This window comes from Pseudorca crassidens, chromosome 3 (assembly GCF_039906515.1).
Source record: "Pseudorca crassidens isolate mPseCra1 chromosome 3, mPseCra1.hap1, whole genome shotgun sequence".
NCBI lineage: Eukaryota > Metazoa > Chordata > Mammalia > Artiodactyla > Delphinidae > Pseudorca > Pseudorca crassidens.
This window is the reverse complement of record NC_090298.1, coordinates 108,733,155-108,754,485: the sequence shown is the minus strand read 5'-3', so window position 1 is coordinate 108,754,485 and position 21,331 is coordinate 108,733,155. Positions and strand designations below refer to the sequence as shown.

The 21,331-nt window shown below is 39.7% G+C and overlaps 1 protein-coding gene across 8 annotated transcripts in view; it reads right to left on the bottom strand.

The window, feature by feature from the left end:
- CDC42SE2 (CDC42 small effector 2) overlaps window positions 1-21,331 on the bottom strand; it is a 113,782-nt gene that overhangs the window by 70,357 nt on the left and 22,094 nt on the right. For 2 of the 8 annotated variants that reach the window (XM_067731659.1, XM_067731661.1), the window contains one exon: window positions 8,394-8,557. The exons of 2 other annotated variants lie outside the window; for them this stretch is intronic. The gene's annotated coding sequence lies outside the window, so the exon portion shown is untranslated. Of the gene's footprint in view, window positions 1-8,393; window positions 8,558-9,974; window positions 10,010-21,331 lie in introns of those variants that run through there. 4 more of the 8 variants (XM_067731662.1, XM_067731664.1, XM_067731660.1 and 1 more) reach the window with 3 other exon arrangements.

The window sequence follows — 21,331 nt, the reverse complement described above, 5'->3', positions numbered from 1 at the left end:
TTTTTAAGTATACAAGAAGTACATTATAATGATTATAAAGCTTGATAAAAATGTCGATTGAGATCACCTCACATCTGTTATCATAGTTACTATCAAAAAAATAAAACAGACAGTAACAATGTTGATGAGGATGTGAAGAAACTGGAACCCTTGTGCACTGTTGGTAAAACTGTAAAATGGTGCAACACCTATGGTAAACAACATGGAGGTTCTTCAAAAATTTAAAAATAATTCTATCATATGATCTAGCACTCCCACTTCTGGCCATATATCCAGTAGAACTGAAGACAGGGTCTGGAAGAATATTTGTACACCCACGTTGGTAGCACCACTAATCACATAAGCCGAGAGGTAGATCAAGCCAAATGTCCATGAGCCAATGAGCAGATAAACAAAATGTGATATACACAAAGTAGTATTATTGTGGTATATATATATACACGATGGAGTCTCTAAAAGGAAGGAAATCCTATCACATGCTATTAACATGGATGAACCTTGAGGACATTATGCTAGGTAAAATAAACTTGTCACAGAAAGACATATACTGTATGATTCCACTTATAAGAGGTGTAAAGTAGTCAGTCTTTTTTTTTTTTTTTTTTTTTTTGGGCCACACCACGTGGTTTGCAGGATCTTATAGTTCTCAGACCAGGAATTGAACCCCGGCCCTCAGCAGTGAAAGCGTGGAGTCCCAACCTAAAGTAGTCAAATTTACAGAAAACAAAGTAGAATGGTAGTTACCAGCGGCTGGCAATAGGAGAAAAAAGGGAGTTGTTGTTTAATGGGTACAGAGTTTTCAGTTTTGCAAGATGAAAAAGTTACAGAGATCTGTTTCACAACAATGTGAATATACTTAGCACTACTGAACTACATACTTAAAACTGGTTAAGATGGCAAATTTTATGTTACATGTTTACTACAATAAAAAAAATTTTTAATGTAATTAGAGGTCTCATCCTTAGAGATTCCATGAGTTAGTAAAGATGAAAAACAGAATGACTCTGTTTTTGTTTTTTTTTAAACCAAGTACCACATATTAATTTGGGTTTTTTATTTGTTTGTTTTGCTCAGATAGGTAGGTAATAATACCACCATGGTGTAAAACTCAAAAGAAACAACAGTAAATCACAACAAGTAAATCTTCTTGTCATCATTATCCCTAGCCACCCAATTCTCCTCCAAAGACACACACACCAATATTAGCTTCTGGTATAGCCTTTCACAGGAATTCTAATAATATACGAGAATGTAAGTATGTATTTTTTTTTAAATATTTTCACGTGACCACATACATGACTTGGCACCTTGCTTTTTCACTTATTAACACTTTACCTTGGAAATCAGGCACTATCAGTAACTTTTTAAAAACTACCTCCCTCAATTTGAAAGGCTGTATTTTATCATATGGATATAACTCATCACCAATAAGTGGGAAGTTGGGTTGCTTGTAATCTTTTACTACTACCAACATGCTACAAGGAATAATCTTATAAATTCACAAATGTGGGATATGATGAAGCAGGATTTATCTGTAGGATAAATTCCAAGAAGTGAAACTGATGGATCAAAGCATTTATACATTTTAATTTTGGGTAGGCATTTTAAGTTTTGACAAATATTTTTCAAATCTTCTTCTAAGAGAATGTATACATTTACACTCCCACTAACAACGCACTAGAATATCTGTATTATCAATCCTAAAAAGCTTCCCTAACTCCAGAAGTTTAAAGGGAAAAAAAACTATCTTCCTTCCCTGAAGTGGAGTATTAAAAAAAACCCCATTTCAGGTAAATATACTGAGTTGCATAAAATTAAAACCTACGAGTTTGAGTAAGTCCCAGCTGCAAGAAATGAACTGTAGCCTAAGAAAAGCACTCATCCTAGCAATGGCCAGCTCAGTCTTGGCAGGCGCACTATGGACCTAGGCCTCTACCAGTCTCAAATTTCTTTGCCCAGAAACCCATTCTTATTCTATAGTTTTTGACCCAAATAGCTTTACTCATATCAGCACCACAGTTACAGTTTTTAACCAAATTACCTTAACTGGCCTAAAACAGTAATTGTTTCCATTTAGGTGGATAAATCTCTTAATTCTGGGAAAGTATAGAAATCAATCAGTATTAATACTTATGTGCTATTTAATATATTTATAATAACATTATGATACTCTATGCTCTATCTACTAAGATACTTGAAAGACAAGAAAATTTAATATACTAAATTTATAAGTTTAATTTATGAAACTTTTAAGAATTATTGAAGTTTTAGAAAGATTTGTTTGCTCTACTGGTAATCTGCCTTGTTAACTGCTTGGAGTATTTGCAGGAATCAGAGAAAAGTAACTTTAAGTTAGAATGTCTAAGAATGTTAAATAATTAGGCATGAAAGTGTTGGTCGATATTTAAGAAGTAGTATTTACTCTTGCCTATCGGGCATTAAAACCCAATGACAATATAGACAGCACTGAACTTTTTTAGTGAGGTTTACAGATCAACTTTTTTTTTTACATCAACCGTTTTTTAAGAGAACTACAGAAATAGAGAACCACAGGAATATGGTCTTGGACAGAAAATGTCTATATCTACCTTAAGATCAACACATTTCATTTAATTTAATATCATTTCCTATAAGCATTTTTCAGTGAACATGTGTACTAAAGGCATTCACAGATATTAACAGACAGTAATAATAAATGAAAATAGGCATCCTGCATATGACTTCTTTTCAAAGAAGAAATGGCTTCTTTTATAAAAGGATGTCTTCTGTTCATAAAGCACAAAACAAATAGTGCATTTTCCCATGCTGCCAGAAAATACTTCTTAATCAAAACCAAAGGAGGGCTGATTTTATAATTTCCTCATGGAAATCATGGCCTTTATAGTAAGGACACAGAGCAACAGCTACAATAAATTCCAGCTGCTGTGGCAAGACTTATTATACCATACTAGCTGCTAAATGGCCCAACATTAAGGCCACCAGCAACCAAAAAACTGGAGATTTAATAACAAGTTCCATTCCCTTACACTAAAAAAATTAATCAGACTTGCAACAATATTTTCTAACTATCGATAAAGACAAATTTTTTGGATCCTATTGCCAAAACTGAAGAGTTAATGCTATTAATCTAATCCCTCAAAATCACCCAAGCTCCTTCTTTATCAATATTTACAAGTTAGAATAGGAGAAACTCAGAGCCATTCAGGGTCATCGTTTAAATAAATATCCCATTCAACCTCTGCAGTTTAATAATTTTCTATAATGTGCACATTTCCTCTTTCTTTCACATCTGATGAACAAATTATTCCTCGTGTGTTTGTGTGTGTGTGTGTGTGTGTGTGTGTGTGTGTGTGTGTATGTGTTTAATACCTAAACCCACCTGACAATTTTAAGTAGGCTGGTACCTACAGCAAGATGCTATCAAATCAGAATGAAAATGGTAGGATTAGAAATCAGCCACATGAACAAAAAATCAGGAAACTACAACTTTTTAATTCTGAACATATATTTTCTGGGTTTTTTTCCCTCCATAAAATTGATATAACATTTTCCTATCACTAGTCAAAACAAATGCTATCAAGATGCCTCACTAATCATATAATCATAAAAATTAACTTATTCAACATATATTCATTGAGCTCCTATTATATGCTACGCCCACATAAATTAAACATTTAAAAAATAGTATACAAATATACGTCAGCAAATTATAAAGTAAAATAAACATATTTTTAAATGTATAAAAATGAATTTAGGGCTTCCCTGGTGGCGCAGTGGTTGAGAATCCGCCTGCCAATGCAGGGGACACGGGTTCGTGCCCCGGTCTGGGAAGATCCCGCATGCTGCGGAGCGGCTGGGCCCGTGAGCCATGGCCGCTGAGCCTGTGCATCCAGAGCCTGTGCTCCGCAACGGGAGAGGCCACAACAGTGAGAGGCCCGCGTACCGCAAAAAAGAAAAAAAAGAAAAAAAAAAAGAATTTACCAAAGATGTAAGAAGTTTAAAGACTACCAGAGATTAAAATTGAAATACAGGGACTTCCCTGGTGGTCCAGTGGTTAAGAATCCATCTTGCAATGCAGGGGATACCAGTTCGATCCCTGCTCAGGGAACTAAGATCCCACATGCTGTGGGGAAACTAAGCCCAAGCGCCACAACTAGAGAGCCTGCGTGCCACAGCTACAGAGCCCATGTGCTCTGGAGCCCGCACACCACAACTAAAGAGAAGCCTGCACACCTCAATGAAGATCCTGCGTGCCACAACTAAGACCCAATGCAGCCAATAAATAAATAAATTTTTTTTTAATCGTAATACAGTGTAAGTAGATAGAACTAATTAAATGATTTTTAATTTTGAGCAGTTATGACTTGGCAACAATTAACACTTTAAAATCTGGTCCTCACATGTTAAAACAGAATTTTAAAAAATTCTTAATAAAACAAGTAAATTGATCTCTTTTATTTTTTTTTAGTGAGCTTGCCTTTTGTTTTTTTTGGCTGCGTTGGGTCGTTGCTGCGTGCGGGCTTCCTCTAGTTGTGGCATGTGGGGGCTACTCTTCGTTGTGGTGAGTGGGCTTCTAATTGTGGTGGCTTGCTCTAGGTAGTTGCGGTGCACAGCCTTCAGTAGTTGCCGCACACAGGCTCAGCAGTTGCCGCACACAGGCTCGGTAGTTGCAGCACGCGGGCCCTAGAGCGTGTGGGCTTCAGTAGTTGTGTCATGAGGGCTCAGTAGCTGTGGCTCACGGGCTCTAGAGCGCAGGCTCAGTAGTTCTGGCGCATGGGCTTAGTTGCTCTGCAACATGTCGGATCTTCCCGGACTAGGGATCGAACCTGTTCCTGTGCACTGGCAGGCAGATTCTTAACCAGTGCGTCACCAGGGAAGTGCTGATCTCTTTTACATTTGATTTTAAGGAAAACCAAAAGGTTGGCTTCATGCTCAGTGGTAAAACATTATACCCACTCCAATTATGTAAGCATTTTGTGAAACATTAGAGGCATTAAATTATGAACAAGACAAGATGCTCATTGTAATCACAATGTTCTACAAGCTCTAGCCAATGCAGCTGGTAAGTGAACCAATACAAGGTATAAAATCTGGAAAGGATAAAGCAAAATTACGTTTAGTTACAAATAAGGACTGCATTCCCAGAAAAGTTAAGTGAATCAAATGCAAGACTATAAGAAATACTAAGTGAATTTAATTAAGTTAACTGATTAAACTTAACAGAAAGAAATAACCTTCCTAATGTTAGCAATAAACAGGAGTTTAAGCTGTAAGAGCATAATGAAGAGGCAGCAGAGCAGTGGTTAAGGGCACTGACATCAGATTCAAACAGATATGGGTTGAAATCGCAATTCTACTACTTCCTAGCTGTATAAACCTTGATAAAGTCACCTAATGTCTTTAATTTTCTCAGGTGTAAAAATGAATATAATTTATTAAACAGTTAAGATGATGCTGAGCAGTATACAGAGCCTGCCATTTAGTAATTGAACTAATATAAGGCATTTTTATTTGCATTATTAATAATAGAAAGCCTCTCGTCCCTTCCCTAAGTAAAGAGAGGTATTACGTTAAGCATACATATACCATGTAAACCTTTCTGAAATCCAGAGAAGGGTGAAATTCCAAAATATATCTGGCCCTAAGATTTGGAACAAGGGATTGTGGTCCTGTACCCTTCTAATGGCTTCTTACGGAAAAAACAATAATAACTTATACTACTTCTAAAAAAAGCCAGAACCCAGGTTCCGCACAACTATTTGTTTTACAGTTCCAGGGTGCCAAGGGTTCAGTAGGCATCTCCACCAAAGAGTCAAATCAGTATAGATGACAGATACTCCTTTTCTTCTAGAACCAAACCTCAGTTAATACGAACCTATTCATTAGGAGGGTTGTTCACGTACTGTTAGCCTCTTCCAGTCAACATTAAGCTCCATTAGTAATGGCACAGACTACGTATTTGTTTACCACCTTAACTCTTGTACTTAATACCTGAACCTTAAATAAATCAATGAAAGGACTGCATCATCTGTCACCTTGCACACCTGTATCAGAGACATACTTGCCTAATTCACAATTCTAGTCTTAGGAAGTCCCTTCAGTTATCATTACATGGTATAGAATGGGTGATGATAAGGATGTATCAGTTGTGATGTTTTGGAATTTACTGGCTCAGGTAACTGAAAAGTCCAGGTATACTATATTCAGGGAAGACGTGATCCAGCATCTCAAGAGGTGATCAGGGTGTGTGTTTTGCTCTGCTCTATTCCTTCCCTGTTGGCTTCTTACTCAACTGACTTTCCTTTCATGGTCGGAAGATGGCTGCCAGGTTGAAATTCAGCAGGAAAAAAAAGTACCTTTATCCTGGCATTTCTAGTATATGTCCTAAGATCATTCTGATTGATTTGGCTTAGATCATATGCCTGCCATGTCTGCCTTAGGTTAAGACACACGCTTCATTCCTACAAACTCTTCATGATATACATGAAATAAAATACATTAAAGCTGACCTTGGTGATTTGAACTTCTTAATAAGTATACTAAATAACGGCATTATTGAATTAAAACTAATGGATCAAGCACATCATACAACTTTCCCTATCTTCTTAAAAAGTTATTCCCCCCATTTAATCACAATCCAACACGAAAAAATAAAAAAGTAAATTCTTCCCTGAATATAAGTCATTTTGAAGGATTCAGAATGTATTACCAGATTACAATAAAGGTTTATGATATTCCTTAACAAAACTGAAAGCAACATTATAAATTTTCAGGAAGAAAACAAGGTTCTTATCCCACTTTTTCAAGATTATAATAGCAGAATCTAAAGAAAAGATGGACAAGTACATGGATATCTTGAGTTGGGGGGGTGGGGAAGGGTGGTGTTACAGAGCTTTTAAAATAGAATCAACTAAATAATCCATCCTGCCACTCAAGACTCCTCAAAGACATTAGATTCATCACCAACCCTCTCTCCCCTACACAAACCTACACAAAACTAGGTCCTAAGAACAAAACAGAGATGCACACTTTAGGGAGTCTTTTTGACAGCGTGCATTCCAAAGCCAAATACAAATTATTTCTCAATTATTATGTTTCTACTATCATGTCCCTCATTCCTGTAACTAGCACAAAAAATAGAAGGTAAATGATTCCATTTTTATAACAGAGAAGACAACAAAATCTATGAGATTAAAAGCCAATACTCAAATATACAGGAGAGGGGCTGATTTTCATGGTAAAGTTGAATAAAAACAAATAGCAAATCGTAGAACCAACCAATTGAAAGTGTGTTACACACAAGTCATCTTAAATCAAAAGCCAAACTTCATTCATAATCCTAGAGGAAAGCAGTGTGGTCAAAGAAAGGAATGTGCATTAAAAGAATCTCTATAATTTTTCAAATCTATGAATTGATTTTTCAAATCCTCTACTGTTCAAATAATTTAATTCAGTAAATGTGCAATGATGGCTTTTTAAGAAGACAGAACTAGTAGACATAGCAGGGATATAAACATAGCCCTTGACATCACAAAGTTTATAATGTGCTACAAAGGCAATATACACAAACATTACTGGACAGCTCAGAAGAGAATGAAGTACAAATGCCAGTGGGTAATCAGAAAGAGGAGGATCCAGTGAACTGGGATGATATCCACAACAAGTAACAGAAAATCTAAAGGCAAAACTGCCTAAACAATAAGAAAATTTATTATCTCACATAATAAGGAATCTACAGTGAAGGTGGTTCTAGGAATAGTGAACGTGGCTCCAGTTCTACTTCTCTGGAATTCTCTTCCCTCTGCCCACCTTTAAGTAAGGGAATCACCTTCAGGCAAGATAGCTATAGCAGTTCCAGATGTCACATCCAGATAAAACAAGCTCTACAGGAAGGACAATCTCTTTTCTTCTTTCTCAAAAGCAAGAAAACTTCTCCCAAGAGCCTCTTGCAGACTTTCCTTTTATTTCCCATTGGCCAAAACTGAATCTCATGCCCATTCCTAAAACAATCACTTCCAATGGCAATGAGACCTACCATAACCAAGATTAGCATGGATGCTATTAACTATCATGACCATCACTTTAGTGATGGCTGAATATATCAAGGAAGACAGGCCTTGGAGGGTGGTATTATTTGGACTGGGGGAAAAAAAAAAGATAGAAACACATAGGCCAAGGAAGGGATGTGTCTAACTGAAGAAAGTCAAACTGCAATCACACATTAAACACACTTTTAGGGATAAAGAATTCTCTTAAACTGTGCTGGAGTCATCTTCTGTTAACACAAAAATTAACTTACTATTCAACAGTCGGTAAATGCTAAGCATGCAGGAGTTGTCTTCTCTTTAAGAGAAGGATTTAGGTTAATTACCAGTGGGGATAGTCAGACTCACCACTCACTCCTTGTCAAGAGAGCTACCTCTGGGTTGAGAACATTCCATAATATGCATACAGATGACTGTAAACTCACTGTCAGTATAAGTTGTTTCTTGAAGGTTTCTTCTCATTTGGGTTCGAGGTTTTACTCAAAAATCCACACACTCACAACTGGCCCTATCTGCAAATGAAAGCATGCAATTAGGAGGCAAAATGCTGCAGGGAGCAATTCCTTCCTCCCCCATCCACCCATAATTAACTGATCCACATGAAAACTGAGCTTAAACACCAGAGTCACCAAGCCCCATGTTCAAACTAAGCAACCTGCATTCCAAAGGTTGTAATGTGCTTATTACACAGTTACCACCCTTTTCCCAGCATGTAAATTTATTGTTGTGTCCACAGTATACCAGGTGCAACTCTTCCCCCCCCCCCCCTTACGCGGGCCTCTCCCGTTGCAGAGCACAGGCTCCGGAAGTGCAGGCTCAGCGGCCATGGTTCACGGGCCTAGCTGCTCCGCGACATGTGGGATCTTCCTGGACCCGGGCACAAACCCGTGTCCCCTGCATCGGCAGGCAGACTCTCAACCACTGCGCCACCAGGGAAGCCCCTACCAGGTGCAACTCTTAATGCCCCGAGCAAAATCCAACACACATTTATGTTTGGTGGCAGCACACAGGACTGGTCTGCACAGCGTGTTAAAGGAGAGCTGCCTACAGCTCTTTATCTAGTTATAAATTAGAAGACTGCATCTAAGCTTGCAAACTCTGCTATATATTTATAATAGCTCATGGGAAACATTTATTATTGTCAAAGCCAAGCCTGTTTTTCTGCCTTATGGATATAATATAGCATAGGAATAACCACACTGGCTTTGGAGTCAGAGGGCCCTAGGTTTGAGATCTAATTCTGCAAATAACTAGTTGTATGATCTTAGGCCTATTTTTAACCTAAGATATATTTCTTCATTTACGGTCCTTCGAATAAACTTATAAGCACTTAACAAAGCCAACAAACAACAGGCCTAAAACCCAACATGTCAAGGCTGAAATGATGATCCCAAATGCACTGCTTTCTCAGTCTTCCTCATTTCAGTAAACTGGACTGGGATCCATGCAGTTTGTGCTGAAACCTCTAAGTCCTTATCATACACGCTCCCTCATCCTCCCAAAAACATCACCAAAGTGGTTGATTCTTTAAATATATAATGTGAACTGATTCTTAGAATCCCATAAAAACCATAAAATAAACAGCAATTCCTCCCTCAGAATTACTTTCCTGAAACTGCCTGTAAATTCAACTATTTAAATAATGACAGTTTGAAATTTCAAAGTTCCATATTAGAAGGAATACTAGTATTTCATAAAAAGAAAACACTGGGGATGCCACATATCAAAGTGATGCATTACATTTTGTAAGCTTACACATTTCTTCACATCTAAGCTGACAATGAACTAGGACATTATGCTTAATCCGAAAATGTAATTAAGAAAACTGAAAGATGACCAAAACTAATGAGTGAGTTTAGGAAGGTTGCAGGATACAAAAATCAATACTCAAAAATCAATTCTTTTTCTATAGAACACTTGTTCACTTACCCTACAACCCAGCCATTCCATTCCTAGGTGTTTACCTAAGAAAAATGAAAGTTTATGTCCACAAAAGCAGCTTTATTTGTAAGAGCCAAAAACTAGAAACAAATTAACTGTCCACCAACAGATGAGTGGATACACAAAATGCATTACTTCCTGAGCTGAACTTAACCATTAAATTTCAGACAGCATCAAAACTGCATACTCCCATCTCCACCCAGAGATTTCTATTCTCCAAGTTAACCAGTCTCAGTTCCACTGTATTGCTATGGAAAAAAGGCTGAATTTTCAAAGAAATGAGTTAACAGTGCTACCTTTCAATACCTTTAACGGCTGTCACAGAGGAAAATCATATTAGTTCTGCATCATCCCAAATGGCAGAACTAGAGTGAATGAGTAGGGGATATATGTTCTATCTGAGGCACTGCTGCCTAAAGGTGGAATGTCCTGCCTTGGGATACCTATCATCAGAGGCTGGGATATTAAGACAGTGATTCAAAATTCCCAAAGACAATAAAATAAATTAAATTAAATTAAGTTTTAAACGCTTAAAAAAAAAAGTCCCACAGACAGTTGCTTTAGTTCAAGTTTATGATTTCTTCCAATCCTCAGATCATCTTATGAACTTAAAAATAAAATCTATTCTTAAATGCCCAAATCCACTGCAATTCGAAAGTCTGCAGTTTAAGCTGATCAAACTACAAGAAGCTAAAGTCCTAAGTCTTACAGTAACATTTTTGTTTACTTTCCACTTTTCCACAATGGATAGTGGCTTACATCATCATTCCTTGACCCTATAAAATTATTCTGATTTTGAAAGGAAAATGTGCTAAATACATGTCCCATTTCCTTGCTCATTTAATGTCAAATGCCAATTCCTTTTTCTTCCCAAAGAAATATACATCTAACAGGGAAAAAGATCTGTAAGAAATCTAGTTCAATGCCCTCATTTTACAGACTCAGAAAGGTAAAGAAATTTGCCCCAAATCTCATAACTATCACTATAATGCCTATTAGCACTGCAATAAATCACTGCCATTTATTTCCTCTGTAAGTACACTGTAAACAAATGCATATGACCATTCACTTAGGTTAAGTGAAGGAAGGAAGCAAGCAAGCAAGCAAGAAAGCAAGAAAGAAAACAGGCCCTGGAATCAAACTGTCAAAGTTTGAATACTGGCTCTGCCACTTGTTAGATGTGTTGACTTTAGGCAACTTATTCACCATGCTTCACTTTCCTAAACTGTAAAATGGGTATAATTCATAAGGCTATTTTGAGGTTTAAATTAGGTTAATACATGTAAAATGCTTGAAACATGGTCTGGCACAGAGTAAGCCATCAGGAGTGTGAACATCAGAAGGGGAATGGGTTTAAAATGTGATATAACATTATGAGAGTAATTTTCTCAGCAAGTCAGAGGACATTTTAAAATACGTATACAGGAACTTCCCTGATGGTCCAGTGGTAAAGAATCCGCCTTACAATGCAGGGGATGTGGGTTCAATCCCTGGTCAGGGAACTAAGATCCCACATGCCACAGGGCAACTAAGCCCACATGCCACAATTACTGAGCTCGCGCACCTCAACTAGAGAGCTCAAGTGCCACCAACTACAGAGCCCACGTGCCTCAACTACAGAGTCCACGTGCCCTGGAGCCTGTGCACCACAACTAGAGAAGAGAAAACCCGTGCGCCACAACTAGAGAAGAGAAAACCCACATGCCACAACTAAAGAGAAGCCTGCGCGCTGCAACGAAAAAGTTTAGGATATAATAACTTTTAAAACGACTTTGAAGACTAACAAATATTTGGTTTCTGATTTATACATGAGGAAAAGGGAAAGGCAAGGGAGAATTTTAAAGATTTAAGTTTCCTAATGTTTCACAGAATTGTAATGGCTACGAGTACAAGAAGAAAAACTACTGAGAAGAATGGGGTGAAAAATAGAAGACTTTGTCCTCTCTGCTGTACCTTGAGGTTAAACTGATCTGGAAAGGAAGCTATTTCCTCAGGAGTGAGAATAAAAATGCAAAAAGAGAATATAAGGTATTCTTATTTTTTAAAAAGCACATAAAATGTCTAAATTAGTAACTCACTATCATGTTTAACTCATTTCTACTTACAATGCCCATACTCTCCTTTCACAATATTTAGAGAAAAAAAATTATTTTCACTAAAACATCAGCTTTAATAAATACGTTGCACTCTTCAGTATGATTTTATTCAGGAAGGTGGGATGGTTTTTTCTCCCCATAAGAAAAACTTTTATAGTAAGAGTTTTTAAAAATAAACTAAACTTGTATCTTTCTATACAACTTTCCAAAACACTTCTACATATATGAAAGGCTGTAATAGGGAAGCAATTTAAACTGGAAAGCCTGTTATGGGTTGAACTGTGTCCCATTCTCTCTCCCACCCCTCAAAAAAAGATACGTTGAAGTCCTAACCCCCCAGGACATCTGAATGTGACCTTATTTGGAAATAGGGTTGTTGCAGATATTAGTTAAAATGAGGTCATACTGGAGTAGGGTGGGCCTCTAAATCCAATATGATCAGTGTCGTTATGAGAAGCTGGCATTGTGAAGAAGACAGAGAGACAAACAGAGAAAACCACGTGATGACAAATCAGAGATTGGATTATGCACCTGCAAGCCTAGGAATGCCAAGGATTGCCAGCAAACCACCAGAACCTAGGGAGCGGCAAGGAAGGATTCTGCTACAGGTTTCAGGAGGAACATGGCCCTGATGACACCCTGATTTTGGACTTCTAGCCTCCAGAACTATGAGGCAAGTTTCTGTGGTACTTCATTGTAGAAGCCCTACGAAATGAATACAGCTTCCATTTGATTAGAAGAGTGAAAAAAGTCAGACAAATCTAAATGTTACAGTCATGATCACTACAACCCACTACGCAAACAAAACAGGATTTTGGCCTTGCTCTGGAACAGTCACTGTCAACAAGGTCTCCAGCTCATCAGAAGTGAGTCCATGTTTCTATTAACTATCCCATTTATTCACTACCTAGGCTAGACAGCTATCTAGGCCACTAGGTTTTATGAATGTATGTGCTTTTCCATCATTTTCTAATTTGACAATTTTCCATGTTCTTATTTTACATCTTACTTACTTATTCTGACGTCGTAACACATAGTAAAATGAGATATAAAGTTTCATCCTCACTCCCTGTCCACAAATCACCCTTCACTCCAAAGACAACCATTATTAACAGTTTTTTTATATATCTTTCCACTGAGATTCCATGCATTTAGGAAAATATATCATGTATGTGATAGACATCAATGGTAACATATTCTGTATATCATTCTGCACCTTGTTTCTATCACTTCACTAATTTTTGGAGATCATTCTGTATATGTAGGACTTATTATTGTACAGCATTTCACTATATAGATGCATAATATATTCAACCAATCTCATAGAGATGGATATCTGGGTTGCTGCCAGTATTTATCTTTATCACAAATGATGCTGTAATGGCTTTTTATTGTCTTTTCATTGAGTCCTTTCTTTGCCATCCTATTTAAAACTGCAATACCCTGTTCCCTAGCCTGGCAGTCCCCATCTTGCTCCCATGCTTTATTTTTCCTCACAGTGCTTTAAATTTTTTTGGCATTCTGTATATACATTACTCACTTATTATTTTTCTTCACCAGTAAGAACATAGGGTTTTATGAAGAGACAGATTTTTGTTTTCGTTTGCAGCCAAACGCCTAATACCTGAGTGCCTGGCACATAGTGAGAGCAGTTAAGTATTTATTGAATAACTCAATGCCTTTATTTAATCCCACAAAAGAAAAATATACATAACTAAAAAGTATAATACATCTTCCCTTCAAGGCAACATAAGCCATAGTTCTCAAACTGATCAGTAATTTGTCCTTTTTATTTTGTATTAATTTTCTATATTGTGTCAAATGAGACTGTTACATTTTAGTCTGATCCAGATTTGATATACCCTGTGAACCCTCCAGTGTCTCAATTTAATTTAGCCTATTTGACCAAGGATAATGTTTCCTGGTCCTTCTGAATATTAACCCAAAGAGCAGGTACTTAACTGAGTCTCTGCTTCCTTATATGTAGTGGCCCTCCTACACTAACAACATCATTAACATGCAACTTCTCCTACCAGCTGTGCTTTTTCAGTCATGAGAGTGTGACTCAGTATGGTATTATTTCTGATAAATACAGAGAGGGCTGAAATTTCAACTTATCTTGAGAAAGTACATGTTTCATTTGTCCCAACTACCTTCATAAGGAATTAAGATGTGGTAAATTGTGTCATTCTCTTGCAGAGAAATCACTCTGCATTTCAATTGGGCCCTGGCACACTAGGGCCAGAAGTAAAACAGTCACTGACAAATTGTTCATTGGGGATGGGCAGGAGGGAATACTTTAAAGAAAAATAAGAACAAAAGGAAAATAGGTTCTTTCTCATTTTTAGATTATTAAAATCTGACAAGTCTGGGGACTTCCCTGGTGGTCCAGTGGTTAAGGATCTGCCTTCCGATGTGGGAGACGTGGGTTCAATCCCTGGTCAGGGAACTGGGATTCCATGTACCGCAGGGCAACTAAGCCCGCATGCCGCAACTACAGAGCCCACGTACTCTGGAGCCCACGTACCGCAACTACAGAGCCCACATGCTCTGGAGCCCACACCACAACTACAGAGAAGCCCGCATGCCACAACAAGGAGCCCGCACACAGCAACGAAAGATCCTGCGTGCCGCAACTGAGACCCAATACAGCCCAAAAAATAAGTAAATACTTTAAAAAAAAATCTGTCAAGTCTGCAACTTGTACTATAAAAATCTCTATGTGTTCAACTATTCAACATTCAAATTTTTAAGTATACATATTATTATTATTCAGTATGAAGATCTCCATTTTAAAGAAGCTTGGTAGTCAATAGTTTGTTCCAAGAGAACATGGCAGACTGATTTCCTAACAACTTTAATTCTACCCATTTCTGCACAAGTACAACCAACCATGTCTGCGACCAAAAGCCAAATAACCCCTAAACTTAGCAAAGGAATCATTAGGAAGGTTCATGGGTACTAGGTCATATTTATTACAAGAGCACTTTGTAGGGTTCTTTGTGCTGAAGAGCAGAAGAGAAAAGATGATATATGAAACTGCAAGATGGGACTTCCCTGGTGGTCCAGTGGCTAAGACTCTGCACTCCCAATGCAGGGCACCCAGGTTCAATCCCTGGTCAGGGAACTAGATCCCACATGTCCCAACTAAGAGTTTGCGTGCCGTAACTAAAACATGCCACAACTAAAACATGCCACAACTAAAGATCCCACACACAGCAACGAAGATCCTGCGTGCCACAAATAAGACCCGGCATAGGTAGACAGATACACAGATACACAGATAGATACCTAAAAAAATAATCTTAAAAAATGTTAAAACCTGTTAAAAAAAAGAAACTGCAAGATAACTTAGATGTAAATGTTAATCTTACATGCATTTCAAAATTGGATTACTGAAAAAGATACTACTTCACATTTTTTTAAAACACAGGTATATAACAATAATTTGGAGACTTCTTTTATTTTTTTTAATTTATTTATTTATTTTTGGCTGTGTTGGGTCTTCATTGCTGTGCGTGGGCTTTCTCTAGTTGCGGTGAGCAGGGACTACTCTTCGTTGCGGTGCGCAGGCTTCCCATTGCGGTTGGCTTGTCTTGTTGCAGAGCACGGGCTTTAGGCGAGCAGGCTTCAGTAGTTGTGGCGCACGGGCTTAGTTGCTCCGCGGCATGTCGGATCTTCCTGGACCAGAGCTCGAACCCGTGTCCCCTACATTGGCAGGCAGATTCTTAACCACTGTGCCACGAGGAAAGCCTTGGAGACTTTATAAATGAAAAAATAATTGTGTTGGACTGCTTATGAAGGCTTTCCCCACACCCAAGAGTCTTTATATTGATCCATGTTTCCTTCTAATGTGTTTAAGGTTTTCTCTTTTATACTCAACTCTGGAAAACCAAATATTTATCTTGGTGTCAAGTGTGAGGTAAAGATCATTTCCCTTTTTTCTAATTCTTCTATTTTAATAATCACTTCCAAGAGGTTCTGATTACTATGTTCATTGGTTCATGGACTCCTGTAAAAACCACTCTATTTCATCATAAAGGTCAGTTATAAATCTGTCAAACAAAGCTTTCAAGGCAAAATTTAAAAGTAAATGAGATAATTTACTTAGAAGGATTAATGCACAATACCAATTAAAGCAGAAGATATGCTGTTCCCCTAACTCAAGGGTCTTCAAACCAGTGTAAGGTTTGATATTTTGCAGGAGGTACCTGGGTCTGGACAGTTTCAGGAAATCAAATTCCAGATCTCCAACTTCCTCCTGTACTCTTTTCTAAAACTGATGGGCATCATTCATTCCCTTTTTCTACCTTCCCTTTCACAATAGCTCTTATACGTTATAGAAGAAAGTCATACTTCTAACTCATCTCAAAGCTTAGTAAGGTATTTTGCTTCAAGAAATCTCCAGTGCACCAAAGGGATAACTGGGAGGATGAGGAGGAGTCTCATGTAAGCAAAGCACGAAATACTGAAACTAACTCATGGCAAGACTCCTTACCTAATGAACCAATTAATGTTTGAATTCAGAAGTGAAAGTAGTTAGTCCAATGGTTGTTCAATGCAGATGCTGTCATTTTAGAATTGAAAAAGAAGGGACTTCCCTGGTGGTGCGGTGATTAAGAATCCGCCTACCAATGCGGGGGACATGGGTTTGATCCCTGGTCCGGGAAGATCCCACATGCCTCAGAGCAACTACATCCGTGCGCCACAACTACTGAGCCCGTGCACCAAAACTACTAAAGCCTATGCTCTGCAACAAGAGAAGTCACGAGAAGCCCACGCACCACAAAAAGAGTAGCCACCCCCCCACAGCTAGAGAAAGCCCACGCGCAGCAACAAAGGCCCAACGCAGCCACAAAAAAAGAAAAAGAAAAACCTGAAAAAGAAGAAAGATCATTTCTGACAGGAAAACATACCGAATCTAGCTGGTTGACAGTGAGAACTAACAAGTTCTATAGCAACATTTTCCTTTAACGTGAATAAGCACAACCCACAGGGTCAGGATTTTTGGCAAGCAGTGTTTATTTTTTGCAATGAACTCTGACACAGTATTTCAAGTTCAAAATATGCACTGCCTAATTTCATCAAAGAATTGGAACAAAAATTTTTACAATTTGTATGGAAACACAAAAGACCCCAAATAGCCAAAGCAATCTTGAGAAAGAAAAACAGAACTGGACGAATCAGGCTCCCTGACATCAGACTATACTACAAAGCTACACAAATCAAAACAGTATGGTACCAGTACAAAGACAAAAATATAGATCAGTAGAACAGGATAGAAACTCCAGAAATAAACCCAAGCACCTAGGGTCACCTAATCTATGACAAAGGAGGCAAGAATATACAATGGAGAAAAGACAGTCTCTTCAATAAGTGGTACTGGGAAAACTGGACAGCTACATGTAAAAGAATGAAATTACAACACTCCCTAATACCGTACACAAAAATAAACTCGGGGCTTCCCTGGTGGCGCAGTGGTTGAGAGTCCGCCTGCCGATGCAGGGGACACGGGTTCATGCCCCGGTCCAGGAAGATCCCACGTGCCACGGAGCAGCTAGGCCCGTGAGCCATGGCTGCTGAGCCTGTGCGTCCGGAGCCTGTGCTCCTCAACGGGAGAGGCCACAACAGTGAGAGGCCCGTGTACCGCAAAAAATAAAAAACTAAACTTGAAGTAGATTAAAGACCTAAATGTAAGGCCGGATAATATGAACCAGTTAAGAGAAAAAAATACACAGAATACTCTCTGACATAAACCACAGCAACATCTTTTTTGACCTGTCTCCTAGAGTAATGAAAATAAAAACAAACAAATGGGACCTAATTAAACTTAAAAGCTTTTACACAGCAAAGGAAACCATAAACAAAACAAAAAGACAACCCACAGAATGGGAGAAAATATTTGCAAATGAAGTAACCGATAAGGGATTAATCTCCAAAATATACAAAAAGCTCATGCAGCTCAATATGAAAAAAACAAACAACCCAATGAAAAAATGTGCAGAAATGTCCATAGATAACTGCATAAAGAAGATGTGGCACATACATATAACGGAATAATACTCAACCATAAAAAGCAACAAAATTGAGCTATTTGCAGTGAGGTGGATGGACCTAGAGTCTGTCATACAGAGTGAACTGAGTCAGAAACAGAAAAACAAATACCGTACAATAACACAAATATATGGAAACTAAAAAAGCAGTACTGATATACCTAGTGGGAAGGCAGGAATAAAGATGCAGATGTAGACCACAGACTTGAGAAAACAGTGGGGGAAAGGGAAGTTGGGACGAACTGAGAGAGTAGCATTCACATACATAACTACCAGATGTAAAATGGATGGCTAGTGGGAAGTTGCTGCATAGCACAGGGAGATAAGCTCAGTGCTTTGTGACCACCCAGAGGGGTGGGATAAGGAGGATGGGAGGAAGGCTCAAGAGGGAGGGGGCGACTTCCCTGGTGGCGCAGTGGTTAAGAATCCACCTGCCAATGCAGGGGACATGGGTTCAAGCCCTGGTCCAGGAAGATCCCACATGCCACGGAGCAACTAAGCCCATGCGCCACAACTACTGAGCCTGTGCTCTAGAGCCCGTGAGCTGCAACTACTGAGAGCCCACATGCCATAACCACTGAAGCTCGTGCACCTAGAGCCCATGCTCCACAACAAGAGAAGCCGCCGCAACGAAAAGCCCGCACACCGCAGCGAAGAGAGGCCCCTGCTCACTGCAACTAGAGAAAGCCCGCGCACAGCAACAAAGACCCAACACTGCCATAAGTAAATAAATAAATAAATATCTTAAAAAAAAAAAAACAGAGAGGATATGGGGATACATGTATACTTATACTGATTCACTGTGCTGTACAACAGAAACTAACACAACATTGTAAAGCAATTATACTCCAAAAAATATTTTAAAAAAAGAAGGATGGGATGCAGGGAAAGCTTTGAAAATAAACAAAAAACACGGCAGAAGATCTAAACAGACATTCCTCCGAAGAAAACACACAGATGGCCAAAAAGTACATGAAAAGATGCTTAACATCACTAATTATTAAAGTAATGCAAATTAAAACTACAATGAGGTACCATCTCACACGGGTCAGAATGGCCCTCATCAAAATATCTACAAACAACAAGTGCTGGAGAGGGTATGGAGAAAAGGGAACCCTCCTACACTGCTGGTGGGAATGTAAATTAGTACAGCCACTATGGAGAACAGTATGGAGGTTCCTTAAAAAACTAAAAATACAAGGTGGAAGAGTAAGACGCGGAGATCACCTTCCTCCCCACAGATACACCAGAAATACATCTACGCGTGAAACAACTCCTACGGATCACCTACTGAACGCTGGCAGAAGACCTCAGACCTCCCAAAAGGCAAGGAACCCCCCACGTACCTGGTTAGGGCAAAAGAAAAAAATAAACAGAGACAAAAGGATAGGGACAGGTCCTGCACCAGCGGGAGGGAGCTGTGAAGGAGGAAAAGTGTCCACACACTAGGAAGCCCCTTCGCGGGCGGAGACTGCGGGTGGCGGAGTGGGGGAGCTTCGGGGCCGCGGAGGAGAGCACAGCAACAGGGGTGCAGAGGACAAAGCGGAGAGATTCCAGCGCAGATGATCGGGGCTGACCGGCACTCACCAGCCGCGGGCGGGGCTGGGAGCCTCAGCTCCGGCTTCTATCGGAGTGCCGGGAGAGGACTGAGGTTGGTGGCGTGAACACAGCCTGCAGGGCATTAGTGCACCAAGGCTAGCCGGGAGGGAGTCCGGGGAAAAGTCTGGACCTGCCGAAGAAGCAAGAGACTTTTTCTTCCCTCTTTGTTTCCTGGTGCGCCAGGAGAGGGGATTAAGAACGCTTCTTAAGGGAGCTCCAGAGATGGGCGCGAGCCGCGGGTAAAACTGCGGACCCCAGAGACAGACATGAGACGCTAAGGCCGCTGCTGCAACCACCAAGAAGCCTGTGTGCGAACACAGGTCACTATCCACACCCCCTTCCGGGGAGCCTGTGCAGCCCGCCACTGCCAGGGTCCCGGGATCCAGGGACAACTCCCCCGGGAGAACGCGCACGGCGCGCCTCAGGCTAGCAACGTCACGCGGGCCTCTGCCGCCCCACACTCCGTGACCCTCCCTACCCCCCGGCCTGAGTGAGCCAGGGCCTCCGAATCGGCGGCTCCTTTAGCCCCGTCCTGTCTGAGCAAAGAACAGACGCCCTCCAGCGACCTGCATGCACAAGTGGGGCCAAATCCAAAGCTGAGCCCCTGGGAGCTGTGAGAACAAAGAAGAGAAAGGGAAATCTCTCCCAGCAGCCTCAGAAGCAGCGGATTAAAGCTCCACAATCAACTTGATGTACCCTGCATCTGTGGAATACATGAATAGACAACGAATCATCCCAAATTAAGAAGCGGTGTGGATGAAAGGCTCTTGATGCTGCAGCCAGGAGTTAGTGCTGTGCCTCTGAGGTGGGAGAGCCAACTTCAGGACGCTGGTCCACAAGAGACCTCCCAGCTCCTCATAATATCAAACAGCGAAAATCTCCCAGAGATGTCCATCTCAACGCCAGCACCCAGCTTCACTCAACGACCAGCAAGCTACAGTGCTGGACATCCTATGCCAAACAACTAGCAAGACAGGAACACAACCCCACCCATTAGCAGAGAGGCTGCCCAAAATCATAAGTCTACTGACACCCCAAAACACACCACCAGATGTGGACCTGCCCACCAGAAAGACAAGATCCAGCCTCATCCACCAGAACACAGGCACTAGTCCCCTTCACCAGGAAGCCTACACAACCCACTGAACCAACCTTAGCCACTGGGGACAGACACAAAAAACAACAGGAACTACGAACCTTCAGCCTGCAAAAAGGAGACCCCAAACACAGTAAGATAAGCAAAATGAAAAGACAGAAAAACACACCGCAGATGAAGGAGCAAGATAAAAACCCACCAGACCTCACAAATGAAGAGGAAATAGGCAGTCTACCTGAAAAAGAATTCAGAATAATGATAGTAAAGATGATCCACAACTTGGAAATACAATAGACAAAATGCAAGAATCAGTTAACAAGGACCTAGAAGAACTAAAGATGAAACAAACAATGATGAACAACACAATAAATGAAATGAAAAATACTCTACATGGGATCAATAGCAGAATAACTGAGGCAGAAGAACGGATAAGTGACCTGGAAGATAAAATAGTGGAAATAACTAACGCAGAGCAGAATAAAGAAAAAAGAATGAAAAGAA